This window comes from Trifolium pratense, linkage group LG4, assembly GCF_020283565.1.
Source record: "Trifolium pratense cultivar HEN17-A07 linkage group LG4, ARS_RC_1.1, whole genome shotgun sequence".
In the NCBI taxonomy this organism is placed as follows: Eukaryota; Viridiplantae; Streptophyta; class Magnoliopsida; order Fabales; family Fabaceae; genus Trifolium; species Trifolium pratense.
Genome location: NC_060062.1, coordinates 52,418,918 through 52,445,145, shown reverse-complemented (window position 1 = coordinate 52,445,145; position 26,228 = coordinate 52,418,918). Strand labels below are relative to the sequence as shown.

Sequence of the window (26,228 nt, the reverse complement as noted above, 5' to 3'; positions counted from 1 at the left end):
GAGATTTGCTCTAAGCATTCTGTAACGATTGATTGAATGTGCCTTGAAAAGTCAGGTGTGACTGAAGTGATTAGCCTGCTGCCGAGGCTTGATAATACAAGATTGTATTGATATAAATTAAGATCATAGAAGAAGAAAATTTTATTGAGATTGGTTGTATATCAAAGATTTTAGTGAAAAAACTCACTAAATTTTTTGATATAGCCTGATTTTAAGGGTGAACCCAAATAAGTCTTTGTGTGTTGATTCTCTCTTTTCTTATACTTTTATTTGTGAAATCACTTTACACACATATCAGCATTTTTCCTTATACTTACTACTAACAGGAACATTCCTAGAATGTACTGACTGTTTTGTTTGATTCTTAATTCATAAATTTGTATTTGTTTTAAGTTAAATTTTTAAAAGGTTCATAATTGTCATTACTCAATTGTCATGTATTAAATACAATTCTTATAATTATAAATGTTATTAGCAGCTCTCAACCGGTCGATCAATGTTAGGTGGCTCAGCTTTTAATATATTTTCGGTTTTCTTCAACATAAATATTTTGACTTTAAAATCTTGAACGCTCGATCAAGATTGAACTATTGTGATCCCTTTGACTACAATACGTCTTGAATGGACCCGATCCACATCCTTATTATTAGGTATGATATCCAACATCCAATTACATACAATTCATGTTAATTACTTTTATATATTTAATTATTGTGAATTTGCCATTAATTAAGTATCAACATTCAACAATATAGTGTGACATAGGTGGATATCTGGGTCATTTAACTATTTAGTTTGTAGTTTGACCCCTGATCGATGTATATGGAAAAAACACTTGTGTGGAGAGGTCAATTCATCAAATGAATTTCGGTTATCTTTGAAGAAATTAATTTCTACAGTTACAAGCTGAGAATACCTTTGATTTACCAAAGAAAAATATCAACATCCAATGAATGTTTCTTTTAAATTTTTATATTTCTTATAAATGGTCTCTATATTTAAGCCAATTTTATTTTATGTTTATTTCTTATTTTGGGCAAGGTTATGTTCCCTTTGTATATATATTTTTTTCGTCTTTTTAATTAATATATATATGTGCACTTAGCATATGATTAAGGCCCACTAGGGAGTAGGGTTGAGAATAGGCCAGACAACCTACAGGCGCTTTCGGCCTGACCTGTGTAAGCCTGAGCTGGCCTGTTTATTAAAAATGCTAGACTTAGGCTTTGAAAAAAGTCTGTTTACATAAATAGGTCAGGCTCATGCTTCTAAAAAAGCCTAGAAAGCCTAATAGGCTGGACTGTTTATATTTAATTATTATTATTTATATAATATTATTATTTATATTTTTTTCCAAAGAAAAATTATATTATTATTTAATCATATTTGTTATTTTATTAACTTTTAATTATTGTGCTAATCATTTTATTAGCTTTTTCTTAATGTTGAAAAAATTATAAAAATTTAAATGTGAAATAGGCTTTTAAGGCCGGTTTAGCCTATTTAAAAAGACTATATAGAGACATTTATGTAACACAGACTTTTAAATAGGCTACAAGGCTAGGCCAGACTTTAAAAAGGCTCAAGCCAGCCCAAAATAAATAACATTTGATAGGCCGTAGACCAGGCTCATGCTTGAAGAAAAATTGTAGGCCAGGCTCAGGCCTATCAAGGCCTGGCCTGGCCTGTTCCCAACCCTACTAGGGAGGTAACATGGTTGGGATGCCCATTTAATTAATAGTACTATTTCCTTTTTATGCTATCATGCATTTAGTTTTTTTGTCAAAAATATTATGCAATTAGTTCTTAAAAAATAAAAATAATTTTATTTTGGAGAAATCAATTAAATATAACTTTATCAACTATAATTTTATTTATTTATTTATTTTACGATAAAAAAGTGGAATCTTAACCCTAATACCAATAGCTTTTACTCATTATAAATATGTTGCTAGATCTGTTTGATAATACGAGTAGCGCCGCATCCCCTAACTATTCATCTTTCTTCCCCTACCCCGACTCTCTAGATCCATGAGGGAGAAAGCAAAATCAGGTTTAGGGACTATTGCTCCGGTCTTTGTCAAACGGAAACAATTACCGTTATTTTATATCTTTACTCTTTCTATGACATATCAGAATACATCTTCAACAACCGTAATTTCTTTGATTAAATGTGAGCAAGAGGGTAAGCATACAAAAAAACATATTCTTATTTCAATTTAATAATTATATATGAAAATAATATATATTCTTTTTTCATATTTATCATTAGTTTTGTTGATTTAATTGCTTTTATTTTGAGGATTACAATCTATTTTTAATTTGATTTGTTATTCTTATCTTGATAGTATGGTATACAGATCGCTAGCGATGTTTTATTTGTCTATTTCGTATATAACTTGTATTTTAATGATGTATTGTAACTTTTTTTTTGACAAAGTAACTATTTTTTATTATCTCATAAAGGAATAATTTATAAGGATAGCAAGCTTATAGTTTTTTTTTTTTGTTTTTTTTCTTTCTTACTTATATTTTTTATAAGCTATTTCAAACAGCATATGAACTTATATCTTATATATTTTTTCCAATTTTACTCTTGATATGTCATTTAAAAAATATATGTTTATGTATTTCATATTCATTGGCTAGTTCAATCGCAAAGTTGACCAAATATTATAAATTCAACTCACTCGCTTATCCACTATCAGATATAAACTTACAGATAATTGTACAAATTTATGTATATGCAATGGCCGTAGGTGTCTAAATTTCTAAACCTTAATGGACGTCCTAGGAATATCTATTGAACTGTAGTTTGATAACAAAGATTAAAGGGAATGAATCAATAATCAATAATATCTACAATTACTATAAAGACTTCCCTCAAACTAGAGCATATATGTTACATGTACCTTGTTAAAGATATATAATATCTTATGATCCTACTAGGACCTTGTCAACATGTCTTTTGCTCATCCTTGAAATTCAAAAAAGAAGTCTTCATGATGCTTAAGAGTATCTTATCTTTGATAATGCTGACAATAAACTTTTATTTGTTTGTTTGTCAAAAAAAAAACTTTTATTTGTTTATCATAGTTAAGTAGTCTACATATAATTTTGTTCTGAGTCCAATTCAATTTCTAAGTCCATGCAATTATTTCAGGTATTATTCCAAAGGCTCCCTTCCTTGTTATGGAACCAAGTCCTTGCATAGCACCTATGTACATGGAAAGTTTCCCAGAAATGGAGTTCAAAAAAATCCAGTGACTGATCAACATGCATCAACTATTGCACCTGTGGCACATGAAAAGATTTCAAGAAATGGAGTTCAGAAAAATCCAATGACTGATGAATAGGCTTCACCATCAAAAAGTAAGAATTTCTCTCCATATTTTCTGCAATTCCTATACATTCAAACAAAACATACATACACCGAAACAAATGAGTACCTCAAAATGGATAACTGCGAGGCTGAATTTGAGGTACTCATTTGTTTCTGTGTATGTATGCTTTGTTTGAATGTATAGGGAATACATAAAAGATGGAGATAAATTCTCACCTTTTGATGGTGAAGCTTGTTCCTCGGTCATTAGATTTTTCTGAACTCCATTTGTTGAAATCTTTTCATGTGCCACAGGTGCAATAGGTGATGCATGTTGATCAGTCATTGGATTTTTTTGAACTCCATTTATGGGAAACTTTCCATGTACATAGGTGGTAAAAATTTAAGATTATGGTAGAAATTTTCATGAATATATCTGGTATTGGTGCATTGACTTCTAGCTCGGATACAAGTCTATGTTCCTTTGTTTGTCCTGCAATATGAACAATCTCAAACACCAATATCATGGAAAATAAGGAAGTAATGTCTATAAACACATTTTCAAACCTATTTTTGTGTGGGAAGGGGAGCTTGTTTAAAACTTAGCCGGGGTGCTAAACCAAGTCCATTTGACGACAGATAATGACGACGGAAGTGTCATAACTCAATTGGAGGTATGTTCACGGTTAACTCAATCTATAGATTCTAATCATGTTCGCTATTCCCTCCAACCTCTTTGAGTCTGCATTAGATATCAACATTAGGCAAATTGTGAAAATGCTATGATCCCTCAAAAGTCATTATAATTGGCTAACACCAGCGTCCCTTGGAGATCTTTTCGCTATGTTTGTAATCTTCTTGCTTTTCAAATGGTAACCGGAAAGGAAAGGAAGGGACTTCTAAGTATTTGGCTTGCAGTGGTGTGGCTCATTTTGGAAAGCAAGGAACAATTATGTGTTTTCTTCTAAAGTGCCGGTACAAGAAGATATTATTGATGGGATTAAAAGGACTTCATGGAAGTGGGTACAAAAAAAAAGGTTTAATCTTGTAGCTACTATGAATGATGTACTTACCCGATAGGTTGCGTTCTAGTAAGATAGAGCCACCATTTTATAAATGTGGTTGTTTGTTTTTCAGCCTTCCTTTTATTTTTGGGTTTAGTAGTCCTTGTACTTATTATCGAATTGTAGGTATAGTACTATATGTACTTTTTTTTACAGTAAAAAATTAATGTATTTCATTAATAATAATAGATTGAATACATGTTGGAATATCGATAAAAATATGAAAAACTAGCTAATAATGGGGCCACTCTAGCAAGAGAATCAGTGATGATAGCCAATTATATGATGTTTTTAGTAGTAAATTAGAGTAGTTTTAATAGTAATTGAAACCCAAAAGCAAGCAAATACCGGGAAAAGTGAAGTTACAAGACCTAGAAGCAAGAAAAGTGGAAAAAGCAGCAAAAAAAGGCAAAAATGTAATAAGGTAGCGCAACCATCGTACCCACGATGAGTCTCGGCGTGGCGCGATGAGAAGGCGATTTAATTGAAGAAAATCTGCAGAAAATCTTTTCTATCGTGACACAATGGCTTGTCATCGTGGCACGATGATGACTTGAAAAATACGCAGAAAATCCTGAGAAGATCTTCCATCGCACCACGATAGGATTCATCGTGGCCACGATGAGGCGAAAATACACTCCATCGTGGCCACGATGGGTGCGATGGATGCACAGAAAAAGCCCACACCCAACTGAAAAACTTTAAATAGAGCCTCCTTCATCCACTATTATTCATTCAGAAGTTTAGAGAGCTATAAGCCTCTAAGCAGCAAAGGAGGAGGAGCAAAGGAGGGCTAAGGACTCAAGGGAAGGAGACTCTGCCCCACCATCGGGAGACGAAACTTCATCTGCAAGGAATCAAGGTTATTTTTATGCATGTTTTCTTTATTGTTCAATATGCTTAATAGTAGCTAAGTCCCTTTGGGTTAGGTCGAGTAGATGAACTCCCTTATGAACGTTCATGCATGTAATTTGGTTCGAACAAGTCTATATACAATTACAATTTAGTTATTATCTGTTATTGTCTCTGCTTATTTATACACTTTCATATATGAATGACCACATATTTTGTTAGTAACTAGAGTCGATGTCCCGTGACACATCTGAGACTCCGAACTAAAGAGATAATATAACCAATCAACATGAGACCATTAAATTCAGTATCTGAGGTTAGGTTCATGATTAAGATTAGCACATAATTAAATTCTTCATGATTTAAGTTAATCAAACAAGGTAGGAGAACACGTGACAACTTGTTAAACATTGAACTCGAGGGTAAAGATACTATAAAAACATATTTGTTAAACGTTGAACTTAAGGATAGAGATACTATAAAAACAAGGGGGAAACCTACCAGCGGTTGATTTCACTTAGTCAATTGCTATAGAGGTAAGGAATGGTAACACTGAACTTATCTTAATAGAAATTAATCTACCAGATAATAAAGTAAGCAGATATAGCGCAAGTTACCGAGCAGAAATAGGGGAGGAATTCGAAAGCACTTAACCTACTTTGATCATCCTGAACTCTTTCTTTTATCTTTAATCTTATATTATCTAACTTCTGTCTCAAAACCTTTTTTCAAACAAACAAAGGGAAATCAAAACTATCTTAATTCCTAAACGAAACTAGTCGCCTTGGCACGATCCCTGTGGATACGAACTCATTCTAAACACTAGAGTGTGAATTATTACTCGACGACAGACCGGTCCACTTGCCATACTGCACCCAATCAGCAACCTCATTTGCTTGTCTCCTAATGAACCTAACATAAGAGCTCACAAGATCAGTAGCTAAAATACATCTACAATCATTAATTATAGCACCTAACTCAAAGACGTTCACGATATCGCTATAGAGACAATCCATCACTCTTTAGAATCCATTTCAAATTCCATATTATGAAGATTAAGGTCATTAACCCATTAGAGAGCACTAGGTAGACCCAAAGCTTCACCCAATTCGACATCAATGCAAGGAGCTATCCATTAGATCTTGGCAAGCACGAAACGTCATCACCTATATACATTGCAATACCAACCTTGTTGCGCTTGTTGTGACAAGTGTGAGGTGTTAAGTCCCACATTGCTTAGAAAAGTGGAGATTTGCTCAAAGCATTCTGTAACGATTGATTGAATGTGCCTTGAAAAGTCAGGTGTGACTGAAGTGATTAGCCTGCTGCCGAGACTTGATAATACAAGATTGTATTGATATAAATTAAGATCATAGAAGAAGAAAATTTTATTGAGATTGATTGTATATCAAAGATTTTAGTGAAAAAACTCACTAAATTTTTTGATATAGCCTGATTTTAAGGGTGAACCCAAATAAGTCTTTGTGTGTTGATTCTCTCTTTTCTTATACTTTTATTTGTGAAATCACTTTACACACATATCAACATTTTTCCTTATACTTACTACTAACAGGAACATTCCTAGAATGTACTGACTGTTTTGTTTGATTCTTAATTCATAAATTTGTATTTATTTTAAGTTAAATTTTTAAAAGGTTCATAATTGTCATTACTCAGTTGTCATGTATTAAATACAACTCTTATAATTATAAATGTTATTAGCAGCTCTCAACCGGTCGATCAATGTTAGGTGGCTCAACTTTTAATATATTTTCGGTTTTCTTAAACATAAATATTTTGACTTTAAAATCTTGAACGCTCGATCAAGATCGAACAATTGTGATCCCTTTGACTACAATAGGTCTTGAATGGACCCGATCCACATCCTTATTATTAGGTATGATATCCAACATCCAATTACATACAATTCATGTTAATTACTTTTATATATTTAATTATTTTTAAGTGAATTTTCCATTAATTAAGTATCAACATTCAACAATATAGTGTGACATAGGTGGATATCTGGGCCATTTAACTATTTAATTCGTAGTTTGACCCCTGCAGGGGCGTCTCCGAGTTTTAGGAGGCTCTGTGCAAAATATAAAAGTGGCCCCTTAATAAAAAAAATTAAAAAAATTATCGATTTAAATTGCATATAATATAAAAAAAAACATTTTTGTAAACATATAAATTATCAATATTAAATCTTACATTAAATTAAATGGAACAAGAAATACAAAATAATTATCTTTGAATATAACGTCAAAAAGGAATATCATAATCTAAGATTAAATTTTATGCAAAGAGTAAAATGGACTAGAACTATATTTACGAGTATAGATAACTAATATATTGATACTCATGATATTTATGAACATTAAAAATATATAACTATTATTTTAGGGCCTAAAAATTAATCTATTAATATACATCTGATATTTTATAGGTATAAATAATATATAAGTAATATTATAGGACCTCAAAATTTTGAGTTGAGGCCCTCAAAATTTTGAGGCTCTATGCCGTCGCACACCTCGCACATGTATGCGAGCCTCCTCTGGACCCCTGATCGATGTATATGGAAAAAACACTTGTGTGGAGAGGTCAATTCCTCAAATGAATTTCGGTTATCTTTGAAGAAATTAATTTCTACAGTTACAAGCTGAGAATACCTTTGATTTACCAAAGAAAAATATCAACACCCAACAAATGTTTCTTTTAAATTTTTATATTTCTTATAAATGGTCTCTATATTTAAGCCAATTTTATTTTATGTTTATTTCTTATTTTGGGCAAGGTTATGTTCCTTTGTATATATATATTTTTCTTCTTTTTAATTAATATATATATATATATGTGCACTTAGCATATGATTAAGGCCCACTAGGGAGTAGGGTTTAGAATAGGTCAGACAACCTACAGGCGCCTTCGGCTTGGCCTGTGTAAGCCTGACCTGACCTGGCCTGTTTATTAAAAATGCCAGACTTAGGCTTTGAAAAAAGCCTGTTTACATAAATAGACCAGACCCATGCTTCTAAAAAAGCCTAGAAAGCCTAATAGGCCGGACTGTTTATATTTAATTATTATTATTTATATTTTTTCCAAAGAAAAACTATATTATTATTTAATCATATTTGTTATTTTATTAACTTTTAATTATTGTGCTAATCATTTTATTAGCTTTTTCTTAATGTTGAAGAAATTATAAAAATTTAAATGTGAAATAGGCTTTTAAGGCCTGTTTAGCCTATTTAAAAAGACTATATAGAGACATTTATGTAACACAGACTTTTAAATAGGCTACAAGGTCAGGCCAGACTTTAAAAAGGCTCAGGCCAGCCCAAAATAAATAACATTTGATAGGTCGTAGGCCAGGCTCAGGCCTAAAGAAAAATCGTAGGCCAGGCTCAGGCCTATCAAGGCCTGGCCAGGACTGTTCCCACCCTACTAGGGAGGTAACATGGTTGGGATGCCCATTTAATTAATAGTACTATTTCCTTTTATGCTATTATGCATTTAGTTTTTTTGTCAAAAATATTATGCAGTTAGTTCTTAAAAAATAAAAATAATTTTATTATGGAGAAATCAATTAAATATAACTTTATCAACTATAATTTTATTTATTTATTTATTTTACGATAAAAAAGTGGAATTTTAACCCTAATACCAATAGCTTTTACTCATTATAAATATGTTGCTAGATCTGTTTGATAATACGAGTAGCGGCGCATCCCCTAACTATTCATCTTTCTTCCCCTCCCCCGACTCTCTAGATCCATGAGGGAGGAAGCAAAACCGGGTTTATGGACTATTGCTCCGGTCTTTGTCAAACGGAAACAATTACCGTTATCTTATATCTTTACTCTTTCTATGATGACATATCAAAATACATCTTCAACAACCGTAATTTCTTTGATTAGATGTGAGCAAGAGGGTAAGCATACAAAAAAAATATTCTTATTTCAATTTAATAATTATATATGAAAATAATATATATTCTCTTTTCATATTTATCATTAGTTTTGTTGATTTAATTGCTTTTATTTTGAGGATTACGATCTATTTTTAATTTGATTTGTTATTCTTATCTTGATAGCATGGTTTACAGATCGCTAGCGATGTTTTATTTGTCTATTTCGTATATAACTTGTATTTTAATGATGTATTGTAACTTTTTTTTTTTTTGGCAAAGTAACTATTTTTTATTATCTCATAAAGGAATAATTTATAAGGATAGCAAGCTTATAGTTTTTTTTTTTTGTTTTTTTTTTTCTTTCTTACTTATATTTTTTATATGCTATTTCAAACGGCATATAAACTTATATCTTATATATTTATTCCAATTTTACTCTTGATATCTCATTTAAAAAATATATGTTTATGTATTTCATATTCATTGGCTAGTTCAATCACAAAGTTGACCAAATATTATAAATTCAACTCACTCGCTTATCCACTATCAGATATAAACTTACAGATAATTGTACAAATTTATGTATATGCAATGGCCGTAGGTGTCTAAATTTCTAAACCTTAATGGACGTCCTAGGAATATCTATTGAAACTGTAGTTTGATAACAAAGATTAAAGGGAATGAATCAATAATATCTACAATTACTATAAAGACTTCCCTCAAACTAGAGCATATATGTTACATGTACCTTGTTAAAGATATAGATTAATATCTTATGATCCTACTAGGACCTTGTCAACATGTCTTTTGCTCATCCTTGAAATTCAAAAAAGAAGTCTTCATGATGCTTAAGAGTATCTTATCTTTGATAATGCTGACAATAAACTTTTATTTGTTTGTTTGTTTGTCAAAAAAAAACTTTTATTTGTTTATCATAGTTAAGTAGTCTACATATAATTTTGTTCTGAGTCCAATTCAATTTATAAGTCCATGCAATTATTTCAGGTATTATTCCAAAGGCTCCCTTCCTTGTTATGGAACCAAGTCCTTGCATAGCACCTATGTACATGGAAAGTTTCCCAGAAATGGAGTTCAAAAAAATCCAGTGACTGATCAACATGCATCACCTATTGCACCTGTGGCACATGAAAAGATTTCAAGAAATGGAGTTCAGAAAAATCCAATGACTGATGAATAGGCTTCACCATCAAAAAGTAAGAATTTCTCTCCATCTTTTCTGCAATTCCTATACATTCAAACAAAACATACATACACCGAAACAAATGAGTACCTCAAAATGGATAACTGCGAGGCTGAATTTGTCTGTATTTTGAGATGATTTGACGATGGAACTATATCATAACAGTGACAGTAACAAACTTATTGAGCTGTTATGAGCAAGGACAATTTAATTCCATCGTCAAATCATCTCTAACTACAGACAAATTCAGCCTCGCCGTTATCCATTTTGAGGTACTCATTTGTTTCGGTGTATGTATGCTTTGTTTGAATGTATAGGGATTACGTAAAAGATGGAGATAAATTCTCACCTTTTGATGGTGAAGCTTGTTCCTCGGTCATTAGATTTTTCTGAACTCCATTTGTTGAAATCTTTTCATGTGCCACAGGTGCAATAGGTGATGCATGTTGATCAGTCATTGGATTTTTTTGAATGTCTCCTAATGAACCTAACATAAGAGCTCACAAGATCAGTAGCTAAAATACATCTACAATAATTAATTATAGCACCTAACTCAGAGACGTTCACGGTATCGCTATAGAGACAATCCATCACTCTTTAGAATCCATTTCAAATTCCATATTATGAAGATGACGGTCATTAACCCATTGGAGAGCACTAGGTAGACCCAAAGCTTCACCCAATTCGACATCAATGCAAGGAGCTATCCATTAGATCTTGGCAAGCACAAAACGACCTTGATCATCACCTATACACATTGCAATACCAACCTTGTTGCGCTTGTTGTGGCAAGTGTGAGTGGTTAAGTCCCACATTGCTTAGAAACGTGGAGGTTGAACACTTTATAAGTGAGAGAACCCATAAACCTAATACCTTAAGGTTTTGGGTAAGAGTGTGGTGTCCAACTCACTTGTGAAGTTGTTCTTGAGCCCAATGTGGATGATCCCCTGACTGTCCCCTCGTGATGACCCAACAGTGGTATATGTTTTGGGTTAAAGTGTGGTGTCCAACTTACTTGTAGAGTTGTTCTTAAGCCCAATGTGGATGATCCCCCTGGTTGCCCCGTCGTGATGACCCAACAGTGGTATAGGTTTTGGGTTAAAGTGTGGTGTCCAAATCACTTGTAGAGTTGTTCTTGAGCCCAATGTGGATGATCCCCCTAGTTGCCCCCTCGTGATGACCCAACAGTGGTATCAGAGCCGATGGTTCGACGAAGGGTTCAACTGACTCCTTGTATCGAAAATCTTCCTGACAAAGGTGGTCAGGCGGCGAGTTCCGTGGAGCAGTGTGGCTTACGGCGGTACAAGTGTAGGATGAAGAAAGCTTCCGCTTGAGGGGAAGCAAATCCAAAGAATGGATGTACTCACACTTGATGGGGAGATTGTTGTGGCATGTGTGAGTGGTTAAGTCTCACATTACTTAGAAAAGTGGAGGTTGACTTTATAAGTGAGAGGACCCATAAACCTAACACCTTAAGGTTTTGGGTTAAAGTATGGTGTCCAACTCACTTGTAGAGTTGTTCTTGAGCCCAATGTGGATGATCCCCCTGACTGCCCCCTCGTGATGACCCAACAATACTGCACTGAAAAAGAGGCATCTACATTGCATTTGTATCGTCCTTGAGAGGAGGGTGACCCTGATAAAGAAGCTTGGATCTTCTGCATATTTCTTATTTCACCGCGGGATCGGGACTGTTGTGCATTTTTCCAGCTCATGAGTAGCCAACCAGCCCTGTCAAAGATTGCTTGACAACTTTCACTAACATTATTCCACATCTTGTTATTTCTATTCTTCCAAAGACTCCAAAAGCATGATACAAAATATCTCATCTCTTTACTGATATGCGGCATAATTGTAAACATAATGTCCATGATTGAGGCATTATTATGGATGAATTGGTTAATCTTAGGCCACAAACCAATTCTTTCCCAACAATGTTTACTCTTATGACAGTGAAAAAATATATGCAGGTTGTTTTCATCTTCAGTATCACAAATGGCACAGGCAAAAGGACATTGAACACCTCGACCGATAAGTCGTGTCCTTGTCGGAGTACAATTGCGACAAATACGACAGACAAGATTAGAATGTCTCCAAAATGATAGATCAATTTACTTTATATTTTAAATAATTTTTTCTACGATGTGACAAACAATACTTTGTATTTTATACGATGTGACAAACAATTGGGTTGTTTTTTTATATTTTAAATAATTTTTTCTATATTCTATATTTAATTTTGAAACAATTTTACTATATTGGTATTTGGTAGTATTATATTACGCTTTTAAATAGTATTCCCTCCGTTTCATATTATAAGGAAAAAAAACTCATTTTTTCATGTCCCAAATTATAAGCAAAAAAAATTAACTTTTATCATTTTTAAGATAAATTTTTACTTAATTTACTCTCTCTCTTCTTTTTCTCATAATCAATAACCAATAAAAACTATTTTTACATCTTTCCATAAAACTTATTTCAACAAACACACAAAACGTCAACCTTAAAATTATTATATTTTACTTATCTTAATAAATATGAAAATATTTTTTTTTCCCTATATTATGGGGCGGAGGAAGTACTTATTACAAGATAGAGATTGTCACAAAGATATTAACTAGATGAGGGTCACACTATGCAACACACATGATATCACCAATTAACTAGGAATGCATGTAACAAATTGTCAATTCCAATGCGAGCCTATTTTTATGGAACTTCCATTTGTCAATTTCCCTTTTTATTAACTACTAGCTATGAGACAGGACGCGGGCGCATTTCGCGCCTGTATGTGTTTATTATGTAAATTTGTGTCGAAAAAAATATTAAAAAAAAAACATGTCTTATGTTATGGTGAGTTCGTTAATAAAAGATTATTACTATTCAAAAAACTAAAAAGACATGTCTTATGTTATGATGAGTTTATTAATAAAAGATTTTTACTACTAAAAAAATCAAGGATATTAATGTTGGTATTATGAAAAGTCCACACCAAATTTTTTTGTATCATTTTTATATATAGGTATAGATGGTGGATATTTCATTGTACATGCCAAGAAAGTTAATGCGATGATTAATATTGTGCAAGAGCCCAAGGGCCATCTTAGGTGGTCCCGGCATATATTAGTTTCTCCATTTGTTTTTTTATACACCGTTATCATCAAAACTTTAGAGTAATTGTCCTGAAACTATTTTTGGTTTAACATAGTGGAAGAAGCTTAAATGTTAGGGGCTAAATCAAGTCGAAAAAATGCAAGGACTAAAACTTGATTAGCTCCAAAACAAGTATGGTTACTATGTTATAGGTACAATTTTTCCACCATCATTTAGCGGTGAATAATCTTCTTTAGAGAATCGGTTGGACACACAAGGTGAATTCCCCCTTCCAATTGACCAAATTTCGCTAAACACGAAATTCAATGATCGAACTTCGGACCACTTGCTTAAGAAATCCAAAGCCTCATATTACAATGATAAAAAAAAAAGTACTATAAACCGTAGTAAATAATCGATTAACATTAAACTCGAGTATATGATTGTAATATTATTTGTGAATTATTTAATCAAAGAGAAAATATATTATTCCTAATCTTAGTGTGAAGTTTACTTTGCAGAAATAAATTAAATATAATTTATCATATATAATTTATTTATTTTACGATAAAAATTTGCAACCTTAACCCTAATACCAAGTTGCGGCGCATTCCCTAATCCCATTCACAAACCTTTACCCTAATTTGCTTCTCTAATTGACTCTCCTTATAAATGTGTGGTTGGATCTCTTTTACAATACAAGTTGCGGTGCAAGCTCTAATCACATTCATCTCTCTATCTCCCCCCCCCCCCCCCCCCCCCCCCTCCTCTCTCTCCATGTCTCGCTAGATCCATGAGTGAGGAATCAAATCAGAAACAAAAGTTCATGATTATCATTTCATTCTTGATCGAATGGAAATCAATATATGGTTATCTTACATTTCAACCTCCTTTTTTGTTATCCCAAAATAAATCTTCGGCAACTGTGATTTCTTTGATTAGATACGAGAAAATGGGTAAGCGTAATGGAAATCAGTATTCTCTTTCATATTTATCATTATATTTTTTTAATCAATAATTGCTTTTATTTTTAGGATTATTATCCATTTTATTTGTCCTTGTAGTGTTTATCTTGATGACATGGTTTACATATCACTAGTAATGTTTTATATTTTTATCTACATGATATATAATTTTTGTAATGTATTTCATCTATTTTGTTAATTATATTATAAAGGAGTAATTCATTGAGAGCGATTCTCTATTTTATTTATATATGTACAAATAAAAAATGTTAAGAAAAAAAATGTCAAGAAAACTTCTGAAAAAAATTATCAATGTATTTTCCTCTTTTCCCTTTTTATGTTGTATTTTTTTTATTTATTTTGTGAATGAGATTGTAATTGTATTTTGATTTTATGTGCTTGTTTTGATGGAAGGTGAGAGTTGTGTGCTCAAGTCGAAGAACCCTTTTCACTCTGGGTTGTTGGTATGTCCTTTCTCTCTTTTGCGCTCTATCTGAATTCTTTTATTAGCTTTATTGTCTTATTTTTCAATCAAATTAAATATACTTTATATTGGCTTTTGGTTTGGAGGCCTTATTTCTCATCAACTTCATCATCATCCTCGTTTGGTGGCAACTCATTCAATTCTAGTCAAAAGCACTCTTTCTTCTATCCTCTTCATTTTCGGTTGGGGCACGTGCTTGTTCATTTATTCCACTCCTACCGCCGCCACCAGCTAAGGACTCCGCTGGCACTCCAATAAAACTATTGAGATCAATGACAACATAGACAGGAGATTCATTGTAATTTTAGTTACTATTATTTTCGTACTCGTTCTCTGATATGTTAGAATAAATATTCAATGATTGTGATTTCTTTGATTAAATGTGATTTCTATTCGACAATTATTTGTCTCTTATGATATTTGGTAGATAATAATACACAATACGAATCTAATTACTTCTTCTCTCTCATAATAATTGTCATTTTTGAGAATTTTTAAGTTAATCAATACTTATTTTGGTGGACAATAGACAACACAAATAAAATAATATAAAATTTGCTAAAATACCCTTTATGAATGTAAATTAATAGTATATATATATATATATATATATATATATATATATATATATATATATATATAAAGTAAAGTATTTTATGTCACGTGTCGATTCCACATTTATTCTTAATCATTTTATTTATTTTTATTTTATTAATGATAATTCAATTTAACTCTCCCTATGGCTACTTGCACAATCAAAGTGTTTTTGTAGAGCAGAATCGCTAACATAATCACGAACAGAATCCAAAGCAAGAAAATGAGAGAGATTAGTTTGAAATCTTACTTGTAAGAGTGAGAGAGTCGGAATTTGCGATCTAAACCCTTGTTCTTGTTGCATTTCAGTGACAGGAATGGAAGCCGTTGAATGAATCGAAACTGTTGTTCTTCTTTTCGCCTTTTTCATTTGCGATAGAAACCCTAAAAATCCCCCAAAACAAAGTATTTTCTTCAAATTGATGAAACTGATGCAGTGTTTGGGGTTTCACTGAGTTTGGTACGCATATTACGAAGACCAGTGTTTTTGGTACGCAGATTACGAAATCAATCGATTTCGGTTTCGATTTTACGAAGCATAGCATTTTCTTGGTTTGTGCTTAAATCGAATAGGTTTTTTAGCCCTAATCCGTGACTTCGGTAGCTGCGAAACGAAACAACCGTTTTCGTAAGCTACAATACGAAATATATGGCAATTCGTATTATAGAAACCAAACTATTCTGATACCAAAATTAAGGACATTTTGGAATTTTTGGGGGGTTTAAATGCAACTAGGGGGCTTTAAAAAGCAAATTTCATATAATAATAATACTCTTTTCTTTCAAAAATAAAAACTTACATAATACTTATTGAAGTAAAAAAATGATGAAAATTTCTCTTCCGACCCTCAAGTTTCTTTTATACCCCCCAATCTACCCTTTTTACCCCAATTTCTATATCGCAAAACTTTGGTTTCTATAAACCCAAATATTTAAACTTTTGAAAATATTTATAGAAACTAAAGTTTTGCAATATAGAAACAGAAACGCTATTGATGTGTTCAGTTACAACAGCGAAGGTGTTAACGAAAATTACATTTATGTCTGATCTTCAATGAGTGTACAAACCTCTAGCTAATGCCCTTATAAAGCAATTCGTAGATTAGAATCCGAAATCAAGTAATTTCGTAAGGTACAATCCGAATTCATGTAATCAAAGCACGGTGGTGGCCTTGCTTAGCAGCTACATAAACAGAATAAGTTCATAACCCCATACCCTAAATTGAATCAAATAGGAAATTTGTGGATCCTAGAATTGTAAGGTCAGATTCTATGAATGACTAATAATGTGAAGATGAGAAAAACACAAGAAAAATAGGGGGGAGGGGGGGGGGGGGGGGGGGGGGGGGGGGGAATTGGTTACTCTTTTTCGTAAAAACTTCTTTTAGAGATAAATCAAAGAAAAACAAAAGAAAAGTTTAAGAGAAGATAGAATAACACACAAAATTTTATATTGTTTCACCCATTAACTAGAGACACCAATTCCAAAACTCCCTTACTTAGGATACTACTGATCCCAAGACTTACTTTTTCAATGTACTACTAACCAAGAGACTTCTTTGCCTTACAAGTTAAGAACTTTTTACAATCAAAGTTACATAGATAGTTTCTGCTGCTTACACTGGAGACTCCTAAAGAGTAAATAATCGATTAACATTAACAAAGAGAAAATATATTATTCCTAATCTTATTTTTTAATAACTCGAGTATATGATTATAATATTATTTTTTAATTATTTAATCAAAGAGAAAATATATTATTCCTAATCTTAGTGTGAAAAAATTTACTTTACAGAAATCTATTAAATATAATTTATTTGTTTTACAATAAAAATTTGCAACCTTAACCCTAATACCAAGTTGCAGCGCATGCCCTAATCCCATTCATCAACCTTAACCCTAATTTGCTTCTCTAATCGACTCTCCTTATAAATGTGTGGTTGGATCTCTTTTACAATGCAAGTTGCGGCGCATGCCCTATTCCCATTCATCTCTCTATCTCCCTCCCCCTATCCCCCCTCTTTCTCTCCATGTCTCGCTAGATCCATGAGTGAGAAACAAATCAGAAACAAAAGTTCTTGATTATCATTTCAGTCTTGATCAAATGGAAATCATTACATCTTACATTCAACCTCCATTTCTGTTATCCCAAAATAAATTTTCAGCAACTGTGATTTCTTTGATTAGATATGAGAAAATGGGTAAGCGTAACCATTATTCTCTTTATATTTATCATTATATTTTTATAATCAATAATTGCTTTTTGTTTTTAGGATTATTATCTACTTTATTTAACCTTGTTGTGTTTATATATCTTGATGACATGGTTTACATATGACTAGTAATGTTTTATATTTTTATCTACATGATATATAATTTTTGTAATGTATTTCATCTATTTTTGTAATTATATCAGAAAGGAGTAATTCATTGACAATTCTTTATTTTATTTATATATGTACAAATAAAAAATGTTAAGAGAACTACCGAAAAAAAAAGATCAATGTATTTTCCTCTTTTCCCTTTTTATGTGGTGTTTTTTTTATGAATGGTGGACTGGGCAATGGGCTTAAAGGCAAAATCAAACTAGCCCAATTAATATGAGAAAGGAAACAGGCCCAAAACAATTAAATTCTAAGTGTCCGTTTGGCGATATAAGGCCTGGGCGAGGTAGACAATGAAGGATACCGCCCATAAGATGGATTTACACACGATAACAAAATATCTTCATCCTTCTCTGCCTTAGCGATTAACTTGGGAATGAAGAAACCAACTCCTTGAAACTGCCATGGCTTGGAGACCAAGGTTTTATTCCTACTTTCACGCTGCATCACCGGAAAAGGCGCTGAAGACCGGATTTTTAGGAGCCCTTGCTTGGAGAAGGAGACTAGAAGCTCTATAAATAGCTCCTTACTTTCATTTGTAAAAGGACGAATTCTGACTTATAAAACTCCCAGGGTTGTTGGGATTGAACTGAGTGTAATCACACCATTTGATCAATAATACAAACCCCCTTGTTTTTTACCAGAACATTTTGGCGCCCACCGTGGGGCTGCGGTAAAATCATTTGATCCCAGCCTACCACATCAAACTAGACAAAAATCAAACATCTCCACATGGCTGGAGAACACGGAAACCACTGGTGTCGCCGTTTACTCGTCTTCTACTTAAGAGATTCACCAGCGCAACGTCATGATCTTGGTTGGCGGAACCATAATTACGCGGAGGCAACAAAAGAAACAGTGGCGACGACACGAACAAGAATGAAGGTGTGGGTCTTCTCACGCCAACGACAGGAAAGAAAATATGCGGCGAAGAAGAGTAGACCAGTGTTATCGACGCCGACTAGAGGCGACGTGAACCGATTTCGCCCAGGTGAATTCAATCCTTTATTTCTATTTCGATGTCTCTGAATTATTCTGACAAGAATGGCTAAATTTATTTGGCTGCAATTTGCTATCATAGATTGATGTTTTTGTTTTGATCCGTCAAATAAGAAAAGGAATGGAATCCACATGAAACTAATAATCAAAAAGGATATAATCTCCATGAGACTTGGTCATGTGATAAATTTGTGTTAATCTTTTTGTGTTTAACACAGTAAAAACGGTTAGAATATGTGGTAACACGTGTACTTCTAATTACTCCTCATGTGATGTAGAAGATTATGTTTATCGATTTTGTTTAAGTAGCTGATTATTAAAATCTTGGTTAAGAATGTGTTAGCGTCAGTGATATATATTTATGAGTGGTTGTGAGTTTAATGTTGTCTGTGGAAGCATCCTTATAACCTCGCCCTCGGATCCACCTTGCGTCACGGCGAGATGCATAAAATTAACTCGTGCTTTGGTCTATATATAATTATCAAATACTATTTATCTTCTCTGTGATTGAAAACATTTATAAGATTTGGCCACTTAACTTTCAATGAACTAAAATTTATACACAAGCTTCAATGTTCTGATGAATAGAAGGTAATGAATTAATTGTTATTTCTGCCAATATGATTCTTATAATAAACGCTCGTTTGAATCAATATGATCCTGATGCTTTCTTGTAACCCCATAGAGTTTTTCTTTCTTTCAAATATTACGTATCAATAGAATTTTTCATCATAATACAAATATATATGAAATTTAGCCTTGGAGTTTTCTGCAAAGCAAGAGCGTGTCCGAGTTTCAAATCATCTTTCTTACATACTATAAGAATAATCAGTTCATATTTTTATAGTTAGCTAATCTATCTTTTTGCTCGTCGATTTAACTAGTTGCCCACATGTTCAGTCTCTTGTTTAGACATATATTTACTTTTAAGATTTGTTCTGAATACGATATTGTTGTCAACACTTGTATGTTATTTTGCCAACGCCGTTTATTAAGGTTGTACATAGAAGTAATTCACAGTATTTGAAAAGATTAAATGCATTATAAACGAGTGATGAAGTGCTAACATGTGTTTCCATTTTAGTTGGTTTCATTCATCTATTTTGTCTATTTTAACTTGGTTCACTTATTTTTGACTTGATTTAATCAATGATGTGGATCTAAATTTGACATCTCGCCGCGAACCGTCGTTGCCATCTAACGCCACCATCTTGCTGCTGATCGTTGGTGCTGCAACTTTGCTCATCGCCCTTTTTAAACGCAAGTGAAAACTATATCGGATCATTTGCTAGCTTGAATGATCACAATCCAGGTGATATCAATCTAAACTCTGGTGAATTTCATCCTTAATTTATAGCACATTTTAGAAAAATTCTGCTATAGAAAATTGCACAATGTATTGAGTCATGTTATATATACTTGTTTCTTCACCATTTATGATTATGAGTGATATTGTTTTTGGTTCATAAGGTGAAATTGAATTTTTCGATTAAAACAATATACCTATATATCTTAAGCATTGTTAGCTTAGCACGTTCACTATCTCATATCTAACTTTTCAGAAATTGGATATTCGCAAGCTTTGAGTATAAATTATGCATCTAGCAGTAATCACGGAGCTTTGAGCATGAATTATTTGATGTTGGAAGATCTTTTGTCCGTTGATCAACTTGCAATATTCAGAATTTGTTTACAAAGGAAGTGAAGCTGTGGAAGAATTTGTGAAAACAAAATATTATAAAGATCTCAATAGCTTAGACAAACGTCATCGCATGCGCAGGGCAACGAACAAATGTGGAAAATTAACATGAAAATTCAATAATTATCACTCGGCGAGATAGAAGCCGCCAACTAATATTTCAGGTTGAAGCATATTCCGCGATGACTACCGCAATGGAACTCAGTCTCGCCACGCCAAAACATAATTGTTTTTCTTGCTAGGCGAGGAGCGCTGCAACAAACCGCCCATGGCGGTATCATTTTCATTTGTTTTATTTTTCATATATTATTATTGTTGAACTTCTAATGTATCAAAGCTTATTTGCAGCAATCATGATTAAGTTGCGGGCTCTGAAGAAAAAGAAAATAAAACAGGGTTGAGAGGCCTTGGCGTTACCTGTAAGTCTTACGAGTTGGGTACGTCAGAAAAAGAAAAATTAAAACAAGGTTGCAAGGCCTTGGCGTTACCTGTAAGTCTTACGAGTTGGGTACGTCAGAAAAAGAAAAATTAAACAAGGTTGCAAGGCCTTGGCGTTACCTGTAAGTCTTACGAGTTGGGTACGTCAGAAAAAGCAAAATTAAACAAGGGTTACAGTGCCTTGGCGTCACCTACGAGTTGGGTACGTCAGAAAAAAAAAATTATTAAACAGGGGTTACAGTGCCTTGGCGTCACCTACGAGTTGGGTACGTCAGAAAAAAAAAATTATTAAACAGGGGTTACAGTGCCTTGGCGTCACCTACGAGTTGGGTACGTCAGAAAAAAAAAAATTATTAAACAAGGGTTACAGTGCCTTGGCGTCACCTACGAGTTGGGTACGTCAGAAAAAGAAAAATTAAAAAGGTTGCAAAGCCTTGGCGTTACCTGTAAGTCTTACGAGTTGGGTACGTCAGAAAAAGCAAAATTAAAAAAGGTTGAAAGGCCTTGGCGTTACCTGTAAGTCTTACGAGTTGGGTACGTCAGAAAAAGCAAAAATTAAACAAGGTTGAAAGGCCTTGGCGTTACCTGTAAGTCTTACGAGTTGGGTACGTCAGAAAAAGCAAAATTAAAAAAGGTTGAAAGGCCTTGGCGTTACCTGTAAGTCTTACGAGTTGGGTACGTCAGAAAAAGCAAAATTAAAAAAGGTTGAAAGGCCTTGGCGTTACCTGTAAGTCTTACGAGTTGGGTACGTCAGAAAAAGCAAAATTAAACAAGGGTTACAGTGCCTTGGCGTCACCTACGAGTTGGGTACGTCAAAAAAAAAAAATTATTAAACAGGGGTTACAGTGCCTTGGCGTCACCTACGAGTTGGGTACGTCAGAAAAAAAAATTATTAAACAGGGGTTACAGTGCCTTGGCGTCACCTACGAGTTGGGTACGTCAGAAAAAAAAAATTTATTAAACAAGGGTTACAGTGCCTTGGCGTCACCTACGAGTTGGGTACGTCAGAAAAAGAAAAATTAAACAAGGTTGAAAGGCCTTGGCGTTACCTGTAAGTCTTACGAGTTGGGTACGTCAGAAAAAGCAAAATTAAAAAAGGTTGAAAGGCCTTGGCGTTACCTGTAAGTCTTACGAGTTGGGTACGTCAGAAAAAGAAAAAATTAAAAAGGTTGCAAAGCCTTGGCGTTACCTGTAAGTCTTACGAGTTGGGCACGTCAGAAAAAGAAAAATTAAAAAGGCGAGATTATCAACACCGCCAGAAGAAGCTTATACACAACCAAAGCAGGCGATTCATTATAACGCCAAAAGACAACAGGTCCACCAGGGAGTGACGCCTGGAAATCAGCTTAACGACATCGTCCCTGATTTCGCCTTGAAGAGCCCTTTTCCTCTTCACAAGCGGCTTCATCTCCTTGTTCAGCAGCGCCAAACGATCGTCCACTCTCCGCTCCTCGTTGAAGCATATCCCTAAGATCTCCTCCTGCACACCCATGGTTTCTTTCGTGATCTCTATCTGACTGTCGACAGCTTCGGTAACTTCAGCATGGCACTCCTTCACATTTTCCACAGCAATCACAAAGGACGCATTATCCTTCAGTTCCTTCTCCAAACGTAACACACTATCAAGAAAGCGTTTCTCCTCCTTGGTTAGCCTCCAGCAATAATCGTTCAGCTCTTTGACGAACTCTGAGAACTCGCCAAAATCATCCATCAAGTCCTCCGTGCCTAGGGTCAACATACGCCGGAGCCGCTTAATGACGGGGGAAGCCGGGGATTGACCACATTCGAAAGAAGGATTTTTGGGAGACATAACTCTGAAAGGAAAGTTTAGAACTTTGCAGGTAAGAAGGGATGAACTGATTATTTCATCAAAGTCCCACTTTTATAGACGAAGAATCTCATCGTGGCAGCATTAGGTGGGAAAACGGTTAATGAGAGTTGCCCAGGAACGTCAGAACGTGCACCAGAGAGTGGGAGAGAACCGCGGTATACCACGCGCCAAGAATTATGGAGGGAAATTCGAATTGTACTTAAGCATTTCATTCCTACGGATCTCATGCTTGGGGGGCTGTGGACTGGGCAATGGGCTTAAAGGCAAAATCAAACTAGCCCAATTAATATGAGAAAGGAAACAGACCCAAAACAATTAAATTCTAAGTGTCCGTTTGGCGATATAAGGCCTGGGCGAGGTACTACTACAAAAAAGAGTTTTAATAGCGCCCATTTAATAGCGCTTTTTTGAAAATGCTATTAAAAGATTAAATGGAGCCCTTATTATAGCGCCTTTCTAAAAAGCGCTGTTAAAGCCTTGACCCAAAGTACATATAATAGCGTTTTGTTAGAAACCGCTATTAAAGACATAAACGCGCAGCTTTATATTAGCGCTTTTGAAAAAGTGCTGTTAAAGCTAATACCCTATAATAGCGCGTTTTACATAACCGCTATTGTAAAATGAAATTAATAAATAAAAATTGTGGTGGGTGGATGTCGAACCCTGGTCCCTTGGTTCCTAAATCATCATATAATAAAAAACACATAAAAAAAAATAAATAAGCAGGGAAAAATTTATCACTAATTTATCACCACGATCTTCAATCCACTTCAAGGAAAAATTGAATTCAAACCCTAGAAAAAAAAATCAATGTTCTTCTAACTTCTTCAAACCATTCCCAGCAAACATTGAACTCAAACCCTAAGATTCAAAATCGATCGTCTTGTGGCTTCAAACCCAAAGGAATCTCGGTCCTCTGTAATCAAACTCAGAGCAAACGGAACTCAAAGAGGTTGATTCCCAGATAAATTGAAGTTAGAGCAATCGGAACTCAGATAAGTTGTTTCCCAGATTAATCGTTCAACTCGTCTTCTCCAATCACACTCGGCAATTCTAATATCCAAGAACCCATAAACCACTTTGAACCCTAACCCATAACCCAAAAATCATCTTCTCTCCAAGAACCTTAATCCAATAACCCACGAATTTAACCGTCAATAGTCGTACTCGTTCGCCGCCATGCTTTCACAACTCAAACTGCCGTCATTAAGGTATGCTTACAATTGAATTTGCAAAATTGATTTAATTTAGAAGACAAAGTTGTTTTTGGGTGTTGGTAATCACCTGTTATTTTTTCAACTGTAGTGGTGTGTTTACAATTGTGATTTTTAGTGGAAGATATTAAATTTGTGATTTTCAATTGCACTTATTTTTAGTTCATTGTTCCATATCTACTCTAATTTTCAATTGCTATAGAAGCTTATTCCACTTCTTACACCAAAGTAGTATGACAGAGCACTTAAAGTGACTCATTAAATTTGACTTATTTTTAAAGGGGTCATTGAGAAACTGTAAGCCACTAGACAACATGACATATATTGATCCAACTGTGTATGCGAGCTATTACTGAGTATGCATAGCAGTGGAGTCACTCTCTGATTCACTCAAACGGGTATGTTATTGACTGTGAAATGTTTTGTTGATATATTTATTCCTTTTTTGCTGTCTCAAATCATGAGAGTTACATGAGAGTTCATAGTAGTCTATGGTTTATTTTCTATTTATCTGCATATATGATATATGATATGATATTAGTGAATGCACATTTTTTTTATAATCTGTTAGGATTTGGCATTTGATCACTTTAACTATTATTATATTCAGTTTCAATTTCTTACTTTTGGGTTTAATTTGTTTACCTTATTATTATTTTTATAAAAAAAATTTGTGTTACTGATTTTTAAGGTTTGGGTCCAAAGGAAGAAGAACACAGTAGCTTTTTCCACAAAACCAAAGCAAGTTGCAGAGTCTAGGTGACTCTCTCATCTTTAATTATGTGATTGCGTGTTACAAATTTTCATTCAATTCAATTTATACCAACTAATAATAATAATTCTTATTTATGAATCTCTTCTTCAGTGGATTTAATAATGTGGAAAGATGTTTCAAGATCAGCATTTGTGTTTAGTATTGGAACATTCATTATAATCTCATTTTCTTATGCAAGGGATATATCAATTTGAGGTTAGAAATCTACACTAAAGAGTTTATCTTTTACTGCTCCAGAACTGAAGTTTTTCTGCAGTTGGCAGTTTTGGCTAGATGTGGCAGTTTCATAACAATTTGGAAGATGGCTAAATTCGGTAACTTTTCAAATTGTACTGTATAAGTCTGTTCAAATTTTTTGCATTTCAATTCAGTTCTTTTTTTTTGTGATCTGTTAGGATTTTGCATTCCTGCACTGCTGGGAGATAACATCTACAACTACCTTGTTCAAAAAAACATCTACAACTACAACTTTCGAGAGCTACTTGCCCATCCTATTGTGAGTATCTGTTGATTTTGTTGTTTGGAATGCTTACTCTTTCAAGTTTCTCTACTCCACTCATCTATTTAGGTTACTATATACTTATGTAGGTACTAGGTATGAGTTGAAGTTATTAATCTAGCCTTATTCTAGTTACACTGTACATGTCCTAAATTGATTAAGTTAATGCACTCCATTCACCATTTTATCTATGTCATAAGTTTCTCATTAAATTTATTTGTGTTGTTATAAATTTCAAGTGTTAGATTTGGGCTTGTTTATTGTAGAATAAAAGTTCGATACATATTTCCATGTCCACTTTTAGTTGATCCTTTCCTCTAATCAGAAGAACGACCAAATGTATGCAGGGGTTTTAGATATCCCTTTGTACTTTGAGCCTTGTTTTAATGTACTTCAGTGATTCCAATTTGTCTTAGAAATGCTGATTTCTCTTTTACTATCCACATGGTCTTTTACTTCAAGGTTATTATTATATTCGGAGAACTCTTTAGTCAAGGTATGTTCTCTAATGTTGGACTTCTTTAGTCATGGAAACAAAGTATCACTCACTAATGTAATCTAGCTGTTTTTCTTTTAGTAAATTAAGATAAGTCTCAGAGAACATAACCATGTTGAATTGTGAGAAAAACAATAAACAAAAAGAGATACAAAAGCAATCAAAGTTTTCACGTATTGTCTTCTAGCAGAGACTGAGGGGTATATTTTTTGTCTTGCATATATTTGGCACATCCCAAGCGCCGACAAGTTTTTATATAACTTTAAAATGCCTCAATAGAACCTGTTATATTCATATCACATGAGTAATTTCATGATAATAATAACTTCACATTCTCATTCATGTTCATTATAGTGTTTGTTTCAAGACATTTGAAAGTCCTGTTATGATTAAGCCATGCAT

The 26,228-nt window shown here is 33.6% G+C and overlaps 1 long non-coding RNA gene across 1 annotated transcript; it reads left to right on the top strand.

The window, feature by feature from the left end:
- Positions 1-14,219: 14,219 nt before the first annotated feature.
- Positions 14,220-15,278, top strand: LOC123881399. The gene is made up of 3 exons (XR_006799457.1): positions 14,220-14,404; positions 14,828-14,877; positions 14,984-15,278. It is a non-coding gene; the product is annotated as an uncharacterized LOC123881399 (long non-coding RNA).
- The last annotated feature ends 10,950 nt before the right edge of the window (positions 15,279-26,228 follow it).